The sequence below is a fragment of the Bufo gargarizans genome, chromosome 9, assembly GCF_014858855.1.
Source record: "Bufo gargarizans isolate SCDJY-AF-19 chromosome 9, ASM1485885v1, whole genome shotgun sequence".
NCBI lineage: Eukaryota > Metazoa > Chordata > Amphibia > Anura > Bufonidae > Bufo > Bufo gargarizans.
In genome coordinates this window covers 138,899,195-138,918,207 of record NC_058088.1, presented here as the reverse complement: position 1 = coordinate 138,918,207, position 19,013 = coordinate 138,899,195, and positions in this window count along the sequence as shown.

The following is a 19,013-nucleotide window of genomic DNA, read 5'->3' as shown; positions in this document are numbered from 1 at the left end:
GGTCCCAGATGGCGGCGGTCAGTAGCAGGCGGAGTCTCTTGGCGGCGGGTGTTCTGCTTTTGCCCACTGCTCCCTCTTTTGCTACGCTGTTGGCTCGGTCTCACCACTGCCTCTTCCTCTGAACTGTGAAAGTCAGTGCCACGACCTTCATTCCATGTGGGGTCTAGGACCTCATCGTCCCCTGCATCGTCTTCCACCCAGTCTTGATCCCTGACCTCCTGTTCAGTCTGCACACTGCAGAAAGACGCAGCAGTTGGCACCTGTGTTTCGTCATCATCAGAGACATGCTGAGGTTGTATTCCCATGTCCTCATCATCAGGAAACATAAGTGGTTGTGCGTCAGTGCAGTCTATGTCTTTCACCACTGGGGAAGGGCTAGGTGGATGCCCTTGGGAAACCCTGCCAGCAGAGTCTTCAAACAGCATAAGAGACTGCTGCATAACTTGAGGCTCAGACAGTTTCCCTGATATGCATGGGGGTGATGTGACAGACTGATGGGCTTGGTTTTCAGGCGCCATCTGTGCGCTTTCTGCAGAAGACTGGGTGGGAGATAATGTGAACGTGCTGGATCCACTGTCGGCCACCCAATTGACTAATGCCTGTACCTGCTCAGGCCTTACCATCTTTAGAATGGCATTGGGCCCCACCATATATCGCTGTAAATTCTGGCGGCTACTGGGACCTGAGGTAGTTGGTACACTAGGACGTGTGGATGTGGCAGAACGGCCACGTCCTCTCCCAGCACCAGAGGGTCCACTAACACCACCACGACCATGTCCACGTCCGCGTCCCTTACTAGATGTTTTCCTCATTGTTATGGTTCACCACAACAACAAAAATATTATTTGGCCCAATGTATTGTATTCAAATTCAGCTGAATATAAATTTGAGGCCTAGTATTTAGGTGCTGGGTGACCGGTATGGATTTAGTGCCGGAATTAGACTTGGAAATGCACAGTAGCGTGTGTTTGAAGTTATTCTGAATGACCCTATGTGCACCTTGAATATTATATACTTTTTTAGGGATAGATTTCAAATAGCTCTGATATAGCAGAAACCACTAAATTATGAAATTGCTAAATTGGGAATTGTATTTCAACCCTGAACAAAAAATGTGCTTTAACGGACACTAAATAACTTGCCCAGCCACAACAGTACAGCGGTAACGACAGATTTAGCGGGATATAAATTTGAGGCCTAGTATTTAGACGCTGGGTGACCGGTATGGATTTACTAGCAGAATTAGACTTGAAATGTACAGTAGCGTGTGTGTGAAGTTATTCTGAATGACCCTATGTGCACCTTGAATATTATATACCCTTTTAGGGATAGATTTCAAATAGCTCTGATATAGCAGAAACCACTAAATTATGAAATTGCTTAATTGGGAATTGTATTTCAAACCTGAACAAAAAATGTGCTTTGACGGACACTAAATAACTTGCCCAGCCACAACAGTACAGCGGTAACAACAGATTTAGCGGGATATAAACTATGGATTTAGTGACAGAATTAGACTGGGATATGGCAAAAAAATAACCACACTATTGCTGGTTAAATGCACTTGGTGTGACAGCTTGACCAACCACACTACTGAGGGTTAAATGCACTTGGTGACGGGCGCAGCTTGCCCCTGATGTAGTATATGGCCAAAAAATGAACAGACTATTGCTGGTTAAATGCACTTGGTGTGACAGCTTCACCCTGATGTAGGCTTTAGCCAAAAAACAACCACACCATTGAGGGTTAAATGCACTTGGTGACAGGCGCAGCTTGCCCCTGATGTAGTATATGGCCAAAAAATGAACAGACTATTGCTGGTTAAATGCACTTGGTGTGACAGCTTGACCAACCACACTACTGAGGGTTAAATGCACTTGGTGACGGGCGCAGCTTGCCCCTGATGTAGTATATGGCCAAAAAATGAACAGACTATTGCTGGTTAAATGCACTTGGTGTGACAGCTTGACCAACCACACTACTGAGGGTTAAATGCACTTGGTGACGGGCGCAGCTTGCCCCTGATGTAATATATGGCCAAAAAATGAACAGACTATTGCTGGTTAAATGCACTTGGTGTGACAGCTTGACCAACCACACTACTGAGGGTTAAATGCACTTGGTGACGGGCGCAGCTTGCCCCTGATGTAGTATATGGCCAAAAAATGAACAGACTATTGCTGGTTAAATGCACTTGGTGTGACAGCTTGACCAACCACACTACTGAGGGTTAAATGCACTTGGTGACGGGCGCAGCTTGCCCCTGATGTAGTATATGGCCAACAAATGAACAGACTATTGCTGGTTAAATGCACTTGGTGTGACAGCTTCATCCTGTTGTAGGCTTTAGCCAAAAAACAACCACACCATTGAGGGTTAAATGCACTTGGTGACAGGCGCAGCTTGCCCCTGATGTAGTATATGGCCAAAAAATAAACAGACTATTGCTGGTTAAATGCACTTGGTGTGACAGCTTCACCCTGATGTAGGCTTTAGCCAAAAAACAACCACACCATTGAGGGTTAAATGCACTTGGTCGCAGCTTTTGCTGGCGCACCGCAAGACACAAAATGGCTGCCGATCACCCCAGAAAAAAGTGACTGACAAACGGTCTGGGCAGCCTAAAAACAGTGAGCAATTGAATTTCAGCAGCTCAATGATGCACAGCTGCAGATCGATTAATCAAGTCCTTTGGAGGAGTTAATCTGCCTAATCTCGCCCTACTGTCGCAGCCGCAACCTCTCCCTACGCTAATCAGAGCAGAGTGACGGGCGGCGCTATGTGACTCCAGCTTAAATAGAGGCTGGGTCACATGGTGCTCTGGCCAATCACAGCCATGCCAATAGTAGGCATGGCTGTGACGGCCTCTTGGGGCAAGTAGTATGACGCTTGTTGATTGGCTGCTTTGCAGCCTTTCAAAAAGCGCCAAGAAAGCGTCACAAAAGCGCCAAGAAAGCGACGAACACCGAACCCGGACTTTTACGAAAATGTCCGGGTTCGGGTCCGTGTCACGGACACCCCAAAATTCGGTACGAACCCGAACTATACAGTTCGAGTTCGCTCATCCCTAATCCTGGGCCTCCATAACACCTCAGCAGTGCCACAGGCTGATTGCCTCCATGCCACGCCGCATTGAAGCAGTCATTTCTGCAAAAGGATTCCCGACCAAGTATTGAGTGCATAACTGAACATAATTATTTGAAGGTTGACTTTTTTTGTATTAAAAACACTATTCTTTTATTGGTCGGATGAAATATGCTAATTTTTAGAGATAGGAAATTTGGGTTTTCATGAGCTGTATGCCAAAATCATCAATATTAAAACAATAAAAGGCTTGAACTACTTCAGTTGGTGTGTAATGAATCTAAAATATATGAAAGTCTAATATTTATCAGTACATTACAGAAAATAATGAACTTTATCACAATATGCTAATTTTTTACAAGGACCTGTATATATAAGAAAATATGTACCTTCATAACATTGTGAGATTCAAAGAAATCCACGCCACATTTTCAACAAAGCACAACGTAACCCCTTAAGGACCCATGACGAACCGGTACCTCATGGCTTTAATTCGCAATTCCGGCGCCGTGGGGTTAATCATTTCCTGTCCATTCGGGTGTCCTGTGACCCGATGAACCGGAAAAAGACTGCGATCGGTGGCGTGATTACACACCACCAATCGCAGTGCGAAGATTTGCAGAGGCTGTGCTGGCCCTGGTGCTGAACACTGCTGTCCAGGGTGCTGATTGGTGGAGAGGAGAGAGATTCAAACTTCCTGCGCTCCTCTCTCCCCTCCCCTTCCTGTCCAGCACCCTGACCATGCAGCACCGTTCAGCACCAGCTCCTGTGTCCCCCTAATCGTAATCCATCACCCTCCTGCACCCATCGCCACCCAGGTAGGTTACGGTCAGTGAGGGAGAGGCACCATTAGGAAGGAAAAGAAGGGAAAAGTTAGTTAAGAAAAAAAAAAAAAGAACTTTTACACAAAACTTTGATCCATCTATCAGACCCCAGACCCCCCCTGCCACTTGCCCCCCCTACCAGCTCCCCACCACCACCAGCCCCGCTAGACAAGGTGGCTGGACACCGGTCAGTGCAGCCGAGACAAGGACATTTTGGGGCCTCGTGCTGCATATGGGTTTAGTCCAAAAACCCAGTGTCAGGCAATACTGGAGTGGGGGCGTCCTATACCAGACCTCACTGTACAGTATGGCCATGACACGTCTCCAGTTTGAGGCCATCCGGAAATGTCTGGATTATTCCGATAATGCAGCATGTCCACCCCGAGGTGATCCTGCCTATGACCGGCTGTATAAGATACGGCCGGTCATCGATCACTTTGGGGCCAAATTTGAACAGGCCTACGTACCTGGAAGGGAGGTCGCGGCTGATGAGTCTCTCGTTGCGTTCAAGGGGAGACTCAGTTTCCGCCAATATATTCCCACAAAGCGGGCGAGGTATGGCGTGAAGCTATACAAAATTTGTGAGAGTACCTCAGGGTACACTTACAAATTTCGTGTGTACGAGGGGCGAGATTCCCGTATTCAACCCCCAGAATGTCCCCCCACTCTGGGTGTTAGCGGGAAACTCGTGTGGGACCTTATGTACCCACTATTGGATAACGGTTACCACTTGTACGTGGATAACTTTTATACCAGCATTTTCTTGTTAAGGTCTCTTGCCGCCAGATCCACATTCGCTTGTGGGATTGTGTGGAGAAATCAACGTGGCCTCCCTGCCCACCCCCTCCAGGTACCTATCCCCAGGGGTGAGACCCGTGCACTTACCAGTGGAAACCTGTTGCTGGTCAGGTATAAGGACAAGAGGGATGTCCTTATGCTGTCCACAATCCACGGTAACAGCACCACCCCAGTCTCTGTGCGAGGTACCACGGCAGCGGTCCTCAAGCCCGATTGTATCGTCGACTACAATCGGTATATGAGAGGAGTTGATCTCTCTGATCAAGTCCTCAAGCCATATAATGCCATGCGCAAAACCCGGGCATGGTACAAAAAAGTTGCGGTCTACTTGGTACAGGTTGCCATGTACAACTCTTTTGTACTATCCCGAAGCGCTGGCAGCACAGGGACATTCCTCCAGTTCTATGAGGCAGTCCTCAAAGACCTGATCTTTTTGGACCGGCAAAGAGCAGGCCGGAATACCTCGGGAACTGGAGGCGCCCGGATCGTCTCTGGCCAACACTTTCCAGGTGTGGTCCCCCATACTGGAAAGAAGGGAAGAACCCAAAAAAGATGCAGAGTGTGTCACAAGAGGGGAATACGGAAGGACACCACTACTCAATGTGACACGTGCCCGATCATCCGAGCCTCTGCGTTATCTATTGCTTCAGGGAGTATCACATTTCCATGGAGTACTAAATTTTTATAATCCCCAACAGTCCACTAGAGAACATAAAACACTATGGCTCTCAGAGTTTGGAGACACAGAAACAATTTTTTTTCCCCCAAAAAATATTAGTTTTAGAGCAGGCATCCTCAAACTGCGGCCCTCCAGATGTTGTAAAACTATAACTCCCAGCATGCCCAGACAACCTACAGCCATCAGCAGGGCATGGTGGGAATTGTAGTTTTACAACATCTGGAGGGCCGCAGTTTTTAGGATGCCTGCTTAGTGTCTCCAAAGTCTGAGAGCCATACATATTGGGCATCGTCGCGTGCGTAAAAGTCGTCGCTATAAAAATAACTTTTGACCAAATGCCTCAGATGAATGGTGTTAAAAATATAAAATAAAAACGGTGCCAAAACACCCATTTTTGGGCAAAATTTCCATTTTGATCCTTTTTGCCGGTAATAAAGCAAGGGTTAACAGCCAAACAAAACTCAATATTTATGGCCCTGATTCTGTAGTTTGCAGAAACACCCCATATGTGGTCGTAAATGGCTATATAGCTGCACGGCAGGGCATAGAACGAAGGGAACTCCATACGGTTTCTGGAAGGCAGATTTTGATGGACAGTTTTTTTTTTTGACACCATGTCCCATTAGAAGCCCCCCTGATGTAGCCTAGACTAGAAACTCCAAAAAAGTGACCCCATCTAAGAAACTACACCCCTCAAGGTATTAAAAAGTTACTTTACAAACTATGTTAACCCTTTAGGTGTTCCACAAAACTAAATAGCGAATGTAGAAACAATTTTAGAATTTATATTTTTTTGTTACCTTGCCTCAAAAAAGAGTAATATAGAGCAACCAAAAATCATATTTACCCCTAAAATAGTCCCAAAACAACAACCACCTTATCCCGTAGTTTCCTAGATGGGGTCACTTTTATGGAGTTTCTATTCTAGGGGTGCATCAGGGGGCTTCATGGTGTAAATAAACCAGTCCAGCAAAATCTGCCTTCCAAAAACCATATGACGTTCCCCTCCTTCTATGTCCTGCCGTTTAGACAAATAGTAGTTTACGACCACATATGGGGTGTTTCTGCAAACTACAGAATCAGGGCAACCCATTTTGAGTTTTGTTTGGCAGTTAACCCTTGTTTTACTCCTGGAAAAAATTGATTATATTGGAAAATATTCCAAAAAATTGAAATTTCAAAATTGTTTCTCCATCTACCATTAACTCTTGTGGAACACCTAAAGGGTTAACAAAGTTTGTAAACCCAGTTTTGAATACCTTGAGGGGTGTAATTTCTTAGATAGAGTCACTTTTTTGAAATTTCTATTCTAGGGGTGCAACAGGGGGCTTCAAATGGGACATGGTATAAACAAAACCAGTCCAGCAAAATCTGCCTTCCAAAACCCATATGCTGTTCCCCTCCTTCTATGTGCTCCTGTTCGGCCAAACAGTAGTTTACTACCACATATGGGGTGTTTCTGCAAACTACAGAATCATAGCAACCCATTTTGAGTTTTGTTTGGCAGTTAACCCTTGTTTTACTCCTGGAAAAAATTGATTATATTGGAAAATTTTCCCAAAAATTGAAATCTCACAATTGTTTCTCCATCTGCCATTAACTCTTGTGGAACACCTAAAGGGTTAACAAAGTTTGTAAACCCAGTTTTGAATACCTTGAGGGGTGTACTTTCTGAGATGGAGTCACTTTTTTTAAATTTCTATTCTAGGGGTGCAACAGGGGGCTTCAAATGAGACATGGTATAAACAAAACCAGTCCAGCAAAATCTGCCTTCCAAAACCCATATGGTGTTCCCCTCCTTCTATGTGCTCCCGTTCGGCCAAACAGTAGTTTACGACCACTTATGGGGCGTTTCTGCAAACTACAGAATCAGGGCAACCCATTTAGAGTTTTGTTTGGCAGTTAACCCTTGTTTTACTCCTGGAAAAAATGGATTATATATATTTTCCAAAAAATAGAAATTTTAAAATTGTTTCTCCATCTGCCATTAACTGTTATGGAACACCTAAAGGGTTAATAAAGTTTGAAAAAATAGTTTTGAATACCTTGAGGGGTGTAGTTTCTAGAATGGGGTCATTTCTGGGAGGTTTCTATTATCTAAGCCTCACAATATGACTTAAAACCTGAACTGGTTCATAAAAAGTGGGATTTTGAAGATTTCTGAAAAATTACAAAATTTGCTTCTAAACTGCTAAGTCTTGTAACATCTCCCAAAAATAAAATATCATTCCCAAAATGCTACAAACTTGAAGTAGACATATGGGTAAAGTAAACTCATCAGAATTTTTGGGGGTATTATTATGTATTACAGAAGTAGAGAAACTGAAACTTTGAAATTTGCAAATAACTTTTTGGACCCAATTTTAGCAGTGTCATGAAGTACAATATGTGACGAAAAAACTATCTCAGAACAGCCTGGGTAAGTCAAAGCGTTTTAATATTATGAGCACTTAAAGGGACACTGGTCAGATTTGCAAAACATGGCCAAGTCCTTAAGGTGAAATAGCGCTGAGTCCTTAAGGGGTTAATCAATCAAGTCTACACCTGGTGAGGTGTATATAAATCAACCATTTTCATGGGAAAAATCAGCCACTGAGGAAGGAGTCTTAGTTCACTCCGAAACGCGTATGGTGATCAACAGCTGTCACACCGGACGGGATCTCAGACTTACAGATAAACCAGCAAACCAGGCCCTAGGCGAGAAGCAGGGGAATGGTCACCTCCTAGCAAATCCCTGACTTCTCTCCCTGCTCTGCTCAGCCCACATTCAAACCTTGATAGTAGGAATGAAGTGTCCTCGTGCCTTGGCTAAAACACTCTAGATTCCCTGAGATGGTGAAAAGGGGAATAGGAGCAGCCTGCTCGCACAGAACCTGGATGGGAGAGATGATACCAACACAACCAAGATAGCAAACAACAAAAACTAAGGGCTCTTTCACACCTGCGTTCTTTTCTTCCGGCATAGAGTTCCGTCGTCGGGGCTCTATGCCGGAAGAATCCTGATCAGTTTTATCCTAATGCATTCTGAATGGAGAGAAATAAGTTCAGGATGCATCAGGGTGTCTTCAGTTCAGGACCGGAACGTTTTTTGGCCGGAGAAAATACCGTAGCATGCTGCGCTTTTTGCTTCAGCCAAAAATCCTGAACACTTGCCGCAAGGCCGGATCCGGAATTAATGCCCATTGAAAGGCATTGATCCGGATCCGGCCTTAAGCTAAACATCGTTTCGGCGCATTGCCGGATCCGACGTTTAGCTTTTTCTGAATGGTTACCATGGCTGCCAGGACGCTAAAGTCCTGGCAGCCATGGTAAAGTGTAGTGGGGAGCGGGGGAGCAGTATACTTACCATCCGTGCGGCTCCCGGGGCGCTTCAGAGTGACGTCAGGGCGCCCCACGCGCATGGATGACGTGATCGCGTGGCACTTCATCCATGCGCATGGGGCGCTCTGACGTCATTCTGGAGCGCCCCGGGAGCCGCACGGACGGTAAGTATACTGCTCCCTCGCTCCCCACTACTTGCAACCAGGACTTTAATAGCGTCCTGGCTGCCATAGTAACACTGAACGCATTTTGAAGATGGATCCATCTTCAAATGCGTTCAGTTCACTTGCGTTTTTCCGGATCCGGCGTGTAATTCTGGCAAGTGGAGTACACGCCGGATCCGGACAACGCAAGTGTGAAAGAGGCCTAAAACAACACTTATCTTTTCTGAGCTGGAACAGACAACCTTCCCTCCTTGCTTCCAAGGCCAGAGTGATTTCTATAACCCGCTCAGAGCACTATGATAGAGTGCTATTTAAACTAATGACCCCACCCAGTGCACCTCATGGGAGGCGGATCCAGCACAGAACACTAAACACGTACTGCTATTCTGGCTGACCTCCGTACATAGTCAGAGCAGGACATGACAGTACGGGTGTCACTACGGGTGACCTCCGGACACCCCGGACCAACCTTATCCGGATGGGATCTATGAAAAGCCCTCACCAGTCGGCTGGCATTGACATCCAGCGCCGGAACCCACATCCTCTCCTCAGGGCCGTATCCCCTCCAGTGTACCAGTTACTGAAGGAAACCCCAAAGAATTCTAGAGTCGAGAATCCTGGAGATCTCGAACTCCAAGTTTCCATCGACCAGAACCGGAGGAGGAGGCAATGGCGATGGTTCCACCGGTTTCACATATTTTTTCAGTAAAGACCTGTGGAACACATCATGGATCCTCCAAGTCTGCGGAAGATCCAGCTGAAACGCTACAGGATTGATCACCGCAGATATTTGTACGGACCAATAAATCTTAGACCCAGTTTCCAAGATGGCACTCTCAATTTGATATTTTTAGTAGACAACCACACCAGATCACCCACACACCAGTCCGGACCAGTCACATGTCTCTTGTCAGTTATTTGTTTCTACCTCTCATCCATCTTCTCCAAATTCCCTTGGATCCTCTGCCAGATGGAGGATAAGGCAGAAGAAAATCTCTCCTCCTCTGGCATCCCAGAGGAACCAGTCCCAGAAAAGGTGTTAAACTGAGGATGAAAACCGCATGCGCCAAAAAATGGCGACTTACCCGTGGACTCCTGCCTACGGTTATTCAACGCAAACTCTGCTAGGGACAAGAATGATGACCAGTCCTGCTGATTCTCAGTCATAAAGCACCTCAAGTCGGTCTCCAGGTTTTGTTTGGTACGCGCCGTCTGACCATTCGACTGCGGATGAAAAGCCGAAGAGAATGAAAGTTGAATGCCAAGCCGAGAGCAGAACGCCCTCCAAAACCTGGAGACAAACTGCGTGCCCCTATCAGAGACCACATCCGAAGGAATACCATGCAATTTCACAATATTATCCACAAAAAGTTGTGCAAGAGTCTTCGCGTTAGGCAGACTAGTTAATGATACAGTCATGTGAAAAAATTAGGACACCCTTTGAAAGCATGTGGTTTTTTGTAACATTTTTAATAAAAGGTTATTTCATCTCCGTTTCAACAATACAGAGAGATTAAAGTAATCCGACTAAACAAAGAAAACTGAAGAAATGTCTTTTCAAGATCTTCTGTAAATGTCATTCTACAAAAATGCCTATTCTAACTGAGGAAAAAGATAGGACACCCTTGCCCCTAATAGCGAGTGTTACCTCCTTTGGCTGAAATAACTGCAGTGAGACGGTTCTTGTAGCCATCTACCAGTCTTCGACATCGGTCTGAGAAAATTTTACCCCACTCCTCAATGCAGAACTTTTTCAGCTGTGAGATGTTTGAGGGGTTTCTTGCACGTACAGCCCTTTTCAAGTCACCCCACAGCATCTCAATGGGATTCAAATCTGGACTTTGACTTGGCCATTCCAGGACTCTCCATTTCTTCTTTTTCAGCCAATCTTTGGTGGATTTACTAGTATGTTTTGGGTCATTGTCATGTTGCATGGTCCAGTTCCGCTTCAGCTTTAATTTTCTAACTGATGGTCTCACATGTTCTTCAAGCACCTTCTGATACACAGTAGAATTCATCGTGGATTCTATGATGGTGAGCTGACCAGGTCCTGCTGCAGCAAAGCAGCCCCAAACCATGACACTTCCACCTCCATGCTTCACAGTTGGTATGAGGTTCTTTTCTTGGAATGCTGTGTTTGGTTTACGCCAAACATGTCCTCTGCTGTTGTGTCCAAATAATTCAATTTTGGACTCATCTGTCCAAAGAACATTATTCCAGAAGTCCTGGTCTTTGTCAACTTTATCTCTGGCAAATGTCAGTCTGGCCTCGATGTTTCTCTTGGAAAGCAAAGGTTTCCTCCTTGCACACCTCCCATGCAAGTTAAACTTGTACAGTCTCTTTCTGATTGTAGAGGCATGTACTTCTACATCAACAGTAGCCAGAGCCTGCTGTAGTTCTCGAGATGACACTTTAGGGTTTTTGGAGACCTCTTTTAGCATCTTGCGGTCTGCTCTTGGGGTGAACTTGCTGGGGCGACCAGTCCTGGGCATGTTGGCAGTTGTTTTGAAAGCCCTCCACTTGTAGACTATCTTCCGGACAGTGGAATGGCTGATTTCAAAATCTTTTGAGATCTTTTTAAATCCCTTCCCAGACTCATAGGCTGCTACAATCTTTTTTCTGAAGTCCTCTGACAGCTCTTTTGCTCTCACCATGGTGCTCACTCTCACTTCAACAGTCAGGAGCACACCAAACTAAATGTCTGAGGTTTAAATAGGGCAAGCCTCATTCAACATGCAGAGTAACGATCTACTAATTATGTGCACCTGGTGTGATATACCTGTGTGAGATCTGAGCCAATTTAAGAGGGAATACATGTGAGGGTGTCCTATCTTTTTCCTCAGTTAGAATAGGCATTTTTGTAGAATGACATTTACAGAAGATCTTGAAAAGACTTTTCTTCAGTTTTCTTTGTTTAGTTGGATTACTTTAATCTCTCTGTATTGTTGAAACGGAGATGAAATAACCTTTTATTAAAAATGTTACAAAAAACCACATGCTTTCAAAGGGTGTCCTAATTTTTTCACATGACTGTATAAAGTGAGCCATTTTGCTGAAACGGTCAACTACCACCAAAATCACTGTTCTCCCGGAGGAACTCGGCAGATCCGTAATAAAATCCATAGATAGTAACCCTGGCCACCAGAACCTCCGGGACACCAGATCACAGGTGGATTTACCACCAGAATGTCCAGCAAGGACAGTATCGTGATGTTCCTTGAACACCTTGTATCGCAGGCCCTCAGGAACAAACAACCTCTCTGGGGGACAAGAACCAGGAGCCCCCTCCTGGGCTCCCAACACCTCCATCTCCAATTCAGAGTAAAATCGGCACAGGAACCTCTGAATCGCCTTCCCCAGGAAAACTGCGAGACACGGCATCTGCCCTGACGTTCTTAAGCTCTGGGCGAAAGGTAACCACAAAATTGAACCTGGTAAAAAACAGTGACCATCTGGCCTGTCTAGGGTTCAGACACTTGGCAGATTGCAGGTAAGCCAAATTCTCATGGTCTGTATATACTGTAACGGGGTGAGACGCCCCCTCCAACCAGTGACGCCATTCCTCAAAGGTCAACTTGATAGCCAATAACTCTCTATCTCCAACATCATGATTCCTCTACGGGACCGAGAGCTTCTTGGAGAAAAAAGGACACGGGACCCATCTCCCAGGGGATGAACCCTGTGACAGCACCGCTCCAACCCCCACTTCTGATGCATCAACCTCCATTACGACACATCCGTCTGCACCAGAATGGGAGCAGACGCAAAACACTCCTTAAATGCCAAAAAGGCCTGCAATGCCTCATCCGACCAGACAGAGACGTCGGCGCCCTTCTTAGTCATATCCGTGAGAGGTTTTACTATGGTAGAATAGTTCAAAATAAATTTTCTATAATAATTTGTAAACCCCAAGAACCGCATCAAAGCTTTCTGATTCTCTGGTCCGTCCCATTCTAGAACCGCCCTCACCTTTTCAGGGTCCATAGGAAAACCAGAATCAGAAAGCAGATATCCCAAGAACGGAAGCTCTTGCACCGCAAACAAACATTTCTCCAATTTGGCATATCATTTATTCTCCCGAAGGATCATCAAGACCTGTCTCACATGATCCTGATGGGTCTTCAGGTCAGGAGAGTAAATTAAAATGTCATCCAAGTAAACTACTACGAACCTCCCCACCAAGTGATGAAAAATGTCATTGACGAATCGCTGAAATACTGCTGGCACCTTCGTCAACCCAAAAGGCATAACCAGGTTCTCAAAATGACCCTCGTGCGTATTGTAGGCCGTTTTCCACTCATCCCCCTCCTTGATTCTGATCAGATTGTAGGTTCCTCTCAAATCCAACTTGGAAAACACCTTGACTCCAACAATCTGATCAAAAAGGTCAGAGATCAAAGGCAGGGGATATGGATCCCGGACCCTAAAACGGTTCAATTCCCGGAAATCCAAAGACGTCTCAGCGATCCATCCTTTTTTTTTTTTACAGAGAACAAACCTACTGCCACCGGAGACTTAGATGGCCTAATATGACCTTTTGCCAAACTCTCGGCGATATATTTTCGCATGACCTCTCTTTCGGGTTGAGAGAGGTTGTAAAGCCGAGACTTTGGCAACGTAGCCCCAGGAATGAGATTAACTGGACAATCATAGTCACGATGAGGGGGCAATTCCTGAGCCCCACCCTCCGAAAAGACATCCGAAAAATCTGAGAGGTACTGAGGTAAAGCCGTAGTGGACACACCAGAGATAGATGTGCCCAGACAATTATCCGAACAAAACTCACTCCAACCAATGATCTGTCTGAGCTGTCAAATCCTTCATGACAAAACAAGACATAATCTCAACATGTGAATCACCCACCCTTAAGTGAATACCATGAGCAATGTGAGTGAGACTCCTTTGAGAAAGAGGGGAAGAATCAATTGCAAAAATCTGAATCTCTTTCTCTAAAGTGCAAGTACTTAGACCCAATTTTTGAAGAAAAAGGAAGTCAATTAATTTTACCCCAGCACCACAGTCAAGGAATACTTCAACAAAAATTTCTCTTGACTCTAGCGCCACCCTAGCTGGAAGGAGAAAGCGGGAATTGCAGGAAGCTTGCATATCTGCCTGCTCTACCACACCATTCACACCACCAAGAGTCAGGAAAGTTTGTTTTTTCTTTTTCTCTTCCACCTGCGGTTTAACAAAAGGACAAGCCAAAACAAAATGACCACTTTTCCCACAGTAGTAACACAGTTTGTGCAATCTCCTAAAGTTTCTACTATCAGAACGGCAATAAACCTGACCCAGCTGCATGGGTTCCTCCGCTACCCCAGAGTTACCTGTAACATCCCCCGGGGATGCCGCCGAGACGAAACTACTCACAGAAGGGATCCCTTGCACGGAGGGAGCCCTACTCCTTTCTCTGATACATCTATCTAACCGTACTGCTAAAGACATAGCATTCTCCAAAGAATCTGGGTACTCATGAAAAGCAAGGCCATCTTTCAATCTCTCAGATAACCCCTGACAAAACTGAATACGTAACACGGGATCATTCCACTTTGATTCGGTCGCCCATCTCCTAAACTTAACACAGTAAGCATCTGCAGAATGTTCACCCTGAAATAAATTATGTAATCTCGATTCCGCCATCGAGACCCGGTCTGGGTCATCGTAGATCAATCCCAGGACCTTAAAAAATTCCTCCACCGACCGGAGGGTCCGAGAATCGGGCGGCAGAGAAAAGGCCCAGGATTGCGCGCCCCCCTTAAGCAGAGAAATGACTATACCTATCCTCTGACTTTCATCACCAGAAGACGATGGACGCAGCCGAAAATATAATTTGCAAGACTCTCTAAAACTGATAAAATCACCCGTACCCCCTGCAAATCGATCAGGAAGAGCAACCTTAGGCTCCACATATATTTGACCTCCTCTTGATGCCAGAGCATTCTGACTCTGTGTGACTGAACCACGTAGCTCCGCAACCTCTAGGGATAGCCCCTGCATGCGGTTAACTAACGTATCAATTGACGCCATCACAAAAACCGCTGAGCAATGACAGCCAACGTACAGCGGGTTATAATGTCACGCCGGACGGGATCTCAGACATACAGATAAACCAGCAAACCAGGCTCTAGGTGAGAAGCAGGAAAGGGTCACCTCCTAGCAAATCCCTGACTTCTCTCCCTGCTCTGCTCAGCCCACATTCAAACTTTGATGGTAGGAATGAAGTGTCCTCGTGCCTTGGCTAAAACACCCTAGATTCCCTGAGATGGTGAAAAGGGGAATAGGAGCAGCCTGCTTGCACAGAACCTGGATGGGAGAGATGACACCAACCCAACCAAGATAGCAAACAACAAAAACTGAAACAACACTTATCTTTTCTGAGCTGGAACAGACAACCTTCCCTCCTTGCTTCCAAGGCCAGAGTGATTTCTATAACCCGCTCAGAGCACTGGGATAGAGTGCTATTTAAACTAATGACCCCACCCAGTGCACCTGATGGGAGGCGAATCCAGCACGGCTCCAAAACAGAACACTAAACATGTGCTGCTATTCTGGCTGACCTCTGTACATAGTCAGAGCAGGACATGACAACAGTCCCATGAAATAAAGTACAGGACCGGAATATTGAAGCGCTTCCAGCCAAGCAAGAGGAGAGGGATCGGTAACAATATTCGTAAAGGAAAAGCCGAAAATCTACGATCCTAGTGAGACCTGACCTTGTGCTTAATTAACCATCTGCACAGGAAACACATCAGGAAACCACTAGTACGTCATACCTATAAAACGACTACCAAGGATTCCAAGACTCACAGACAAGCCTCTGAAAAATACCTTTGGAAACCAGATTACTGCCTGCAGCAATCACACTACACGTGGGATGTCACGGGAGATGCAATATAACCAGTAAAACTCAACGAAACAGTGAGTAAAATAATATTGAATGATTGTATATGCAGGCAGCGACATCTGAGGTACTATATTGACTATACAAAAATGATCTAATTCAGCAATACAAGCGACTACGCTGAGGACTCTATCCGATTATTTGACTGTCCTATACAATCCCAAATACAGCCGACTGCGATACCAGTTGGGCTAGTGAATTCATAGGAGGAACAATACAATTTTTTTTATTTTTTACTATTTTTTACCATTCATTTATACGTATTGACTCTATAGAAAGTGTGGATTAAATACAGGGACTGACTAGGATTATTACCTGATACGTTTTATGTTTTATGGTTATTTTATAGGGTATGTTTATCAACTTTAGGATTATAATATCAATTCTATGAGCTCAACATAGTATATGGATATATTTTAATGTGAATTGTATATAACAATTTAATCTGAATAAATCTATACTGTTTACAAAAACTCTCCATGTGTAGCCGAATGTAGGTGTGCCCAACTATTTTTTCTATTTTTTATTTTTTTTGTATGTTGATCATCCAGAAAGAAATATAAGCAGCTCCTATATATTTATACATAGGAGCTGTAGTACATAGGTCATGCTAGGAGTAGTAGTCTTGTGGAATACTGCTCCTAGCATCCACTATGTACTTGTACCACCCGTGGGGCCCTATGTACTTTTGCATAGGGACGGCAGGTGGTGCAAGTACATCGTGGATGCTAGGGGTAGAAGTCCTGATGACTACCATTCCTAGCATCCACTATGTACTTGCACCACATGCAGGCCCTATGTTCTTTTGCATAGGGACAGCAGGTAATGCAAGTACATAGTGGATGCTAGGGTTAGTAGTCCTGATGACTACCACTGCTAGCATCCACTATGTACTTGCACCACATGCAGTCCCTATGTACAGTCAGGTCCATAAATATTGGGACATCAACAGAATTGTACATTTTGGGGCTCTATACACCACCACAATGGATTTAAAATGAAACAAACAAGATGTGCTTTAACTGCAGACTGTCAGCTTTAATTTGAGGGTATTTACATCCAAATCAGGTGAACGGTGTAGGAATTACAACAGTTTGCATATGTGCCTCCCACTTGTTAAGGAACCAAAAGTAATGGGACAATTGGCATCTCAGCTGTTCCATGGCCAGGTGTGTGTTATTTCCTCATTATCCCAATTACAATGAGCAGATAAAAGGTCCAGAGGTTATTTCAAGTGTTCTATTTGCATTTGGAATCCGTTGCTGTCAACTCTCAAGATGAGATCAAAAGAGCTGTCACTATCAGTGAAGCAAGCCATCATTAGGCTGAAAAAATAAAATAAAAAAAGAAACATCGCTCATCAACACCAAAAGACCTGGAAGACCACGGTAAACAACTGTGGTGGATGACCGAATAATTCTTTCCAGGTGAAGAAAACACCCTTCACAACAGTTGGCCAGATCAAGAAAACTCTCCAGGAGGCAGGTGTATGTGTGTCAAAGTCAACAATCAAGAGAAGACTTCACCAGAGTGAATACAGAGGCTGCACCACAAGATGCAAACCATTGGTGAGCCTCAAAAACAGGAAGGCCAGATTATAGTTTGCCAAGCAACATCTAAAAAAGCCTTCACAGCATCCTATGGACAGATGAGACCAAGATCAACTTGTATCAGAGTGATGGGAAGAGAAGAGTATGTAAAATAAAAGGAACTGCTCATGATCCTAAGCATACCACCTCATCAGTGAAGCATGGTGGTGGTAGTGTCATGGCGCGGGCATGCCAATGGAATTGGTTCTCTCGTATTTATTGATAATGTGACTGCTGACAAAAGCAGCAGGATGAATTCTGAAGTGTTTTGGGCAATATTATCTGCTCATATTCAGCCAAATGCTTCAGATCTAGAGTTGAGCAAACCCAAACTGTAAAGTACGGGTTCGCACTGAAGTTTAGGTTTTTCGGCACCCAGACATTTACGTAAAAGTTTGAGTTCGGTGTTCGGCGCTTTCTTGGCGCTTTTTGAAAGGCTGCACAGCAGCCAATCAACAAGCGTCATGCTACTTCCCCCAAAAGGCCAGCACAGCAATGCCTACTATTGACATGGCTGTGATTGGCCAACTGCAGCATGTGACCCAGCCTCTATTTAAGCTGGAGTCACGTAGCACCACCCTTTACTCTGCTCAGATTAGTGTAGGGATAGGCTGCAGCTGCTGTGAGGGAGAGATCAGGAGGAAATCTTATGAAGAACTGCTTCTTTACTCAGTGATCTACAACAAATGTGTTTTGTGGGTGCAGTGCACAATTTTTTTAAGCCTGCCCTGAGCCAACTACTACTGAAAATGAACTTTCTTTCCTTCAGTTAGTCAATATCAATACATAATTGTCAGCCATTTTATGCAACGATAGTGCACCAGCACAGGATATCTTCATGTCTGCAAGTCCAGAAATACTGCTTTGAGACACTGGGGTTAAAAAAAACCTTTTTTTTTCATATAGTGCACATCTAGGATTAGATATCCATAAGTGAGTGTCACATTTAGGCCAGAAATACAGCTTTTTGCTTACTGGGGTGAGAAAAATACATCAGTTCCATATAGTGCACATCTAGGATTAGATGTGCATAAGTGAGTGTCACATTTAGGCCAGAAATACAGCTTTTTGCTTACTGGGGTGAGAAAAATACATCAGTTCCATATAGTGCACATCTAGGATTAGATGTGCATAAGTGAGTGTCACATTTAGGCCAGAAATACAGCTTTTTGCTTACTGGGGTGAAAAAAAACAAAACACATCTGTTTCATATAGTGCACATCTAGGATTATAGGTGCATAAGTGACTGTGAAATTTAGGCCACAAATACGGCTTTTTGCTTACTGGGGTTAATAAACCCTCTGATATACGGCACATCTGGGATTAGACATGCATAAGTGAGTGTCACATTTAGGCCAGAAATGCAGATTTTTGCTTACTAGGGTGAAAAAAAAAACATCTGTTTCATATAGTGCACATCTAGGATTAGACATGCATAAGTGAGTGTCACATTTAGGCCAGAAATACAGCTTTTTGCTTACTGGGGTGAAAAAAAAAAAAACACATCTGTTTCATATAGTGCACATCTAGGATTATAGGTGCATAAGTGACTGTGAAATTTAGGCCACAAATACGGCTTTTTGCTTACTGGGGTTAATAAACCCTCTGATATACGGCACATCTGGGATTAGACATGCATAAGTGAGTGTCACA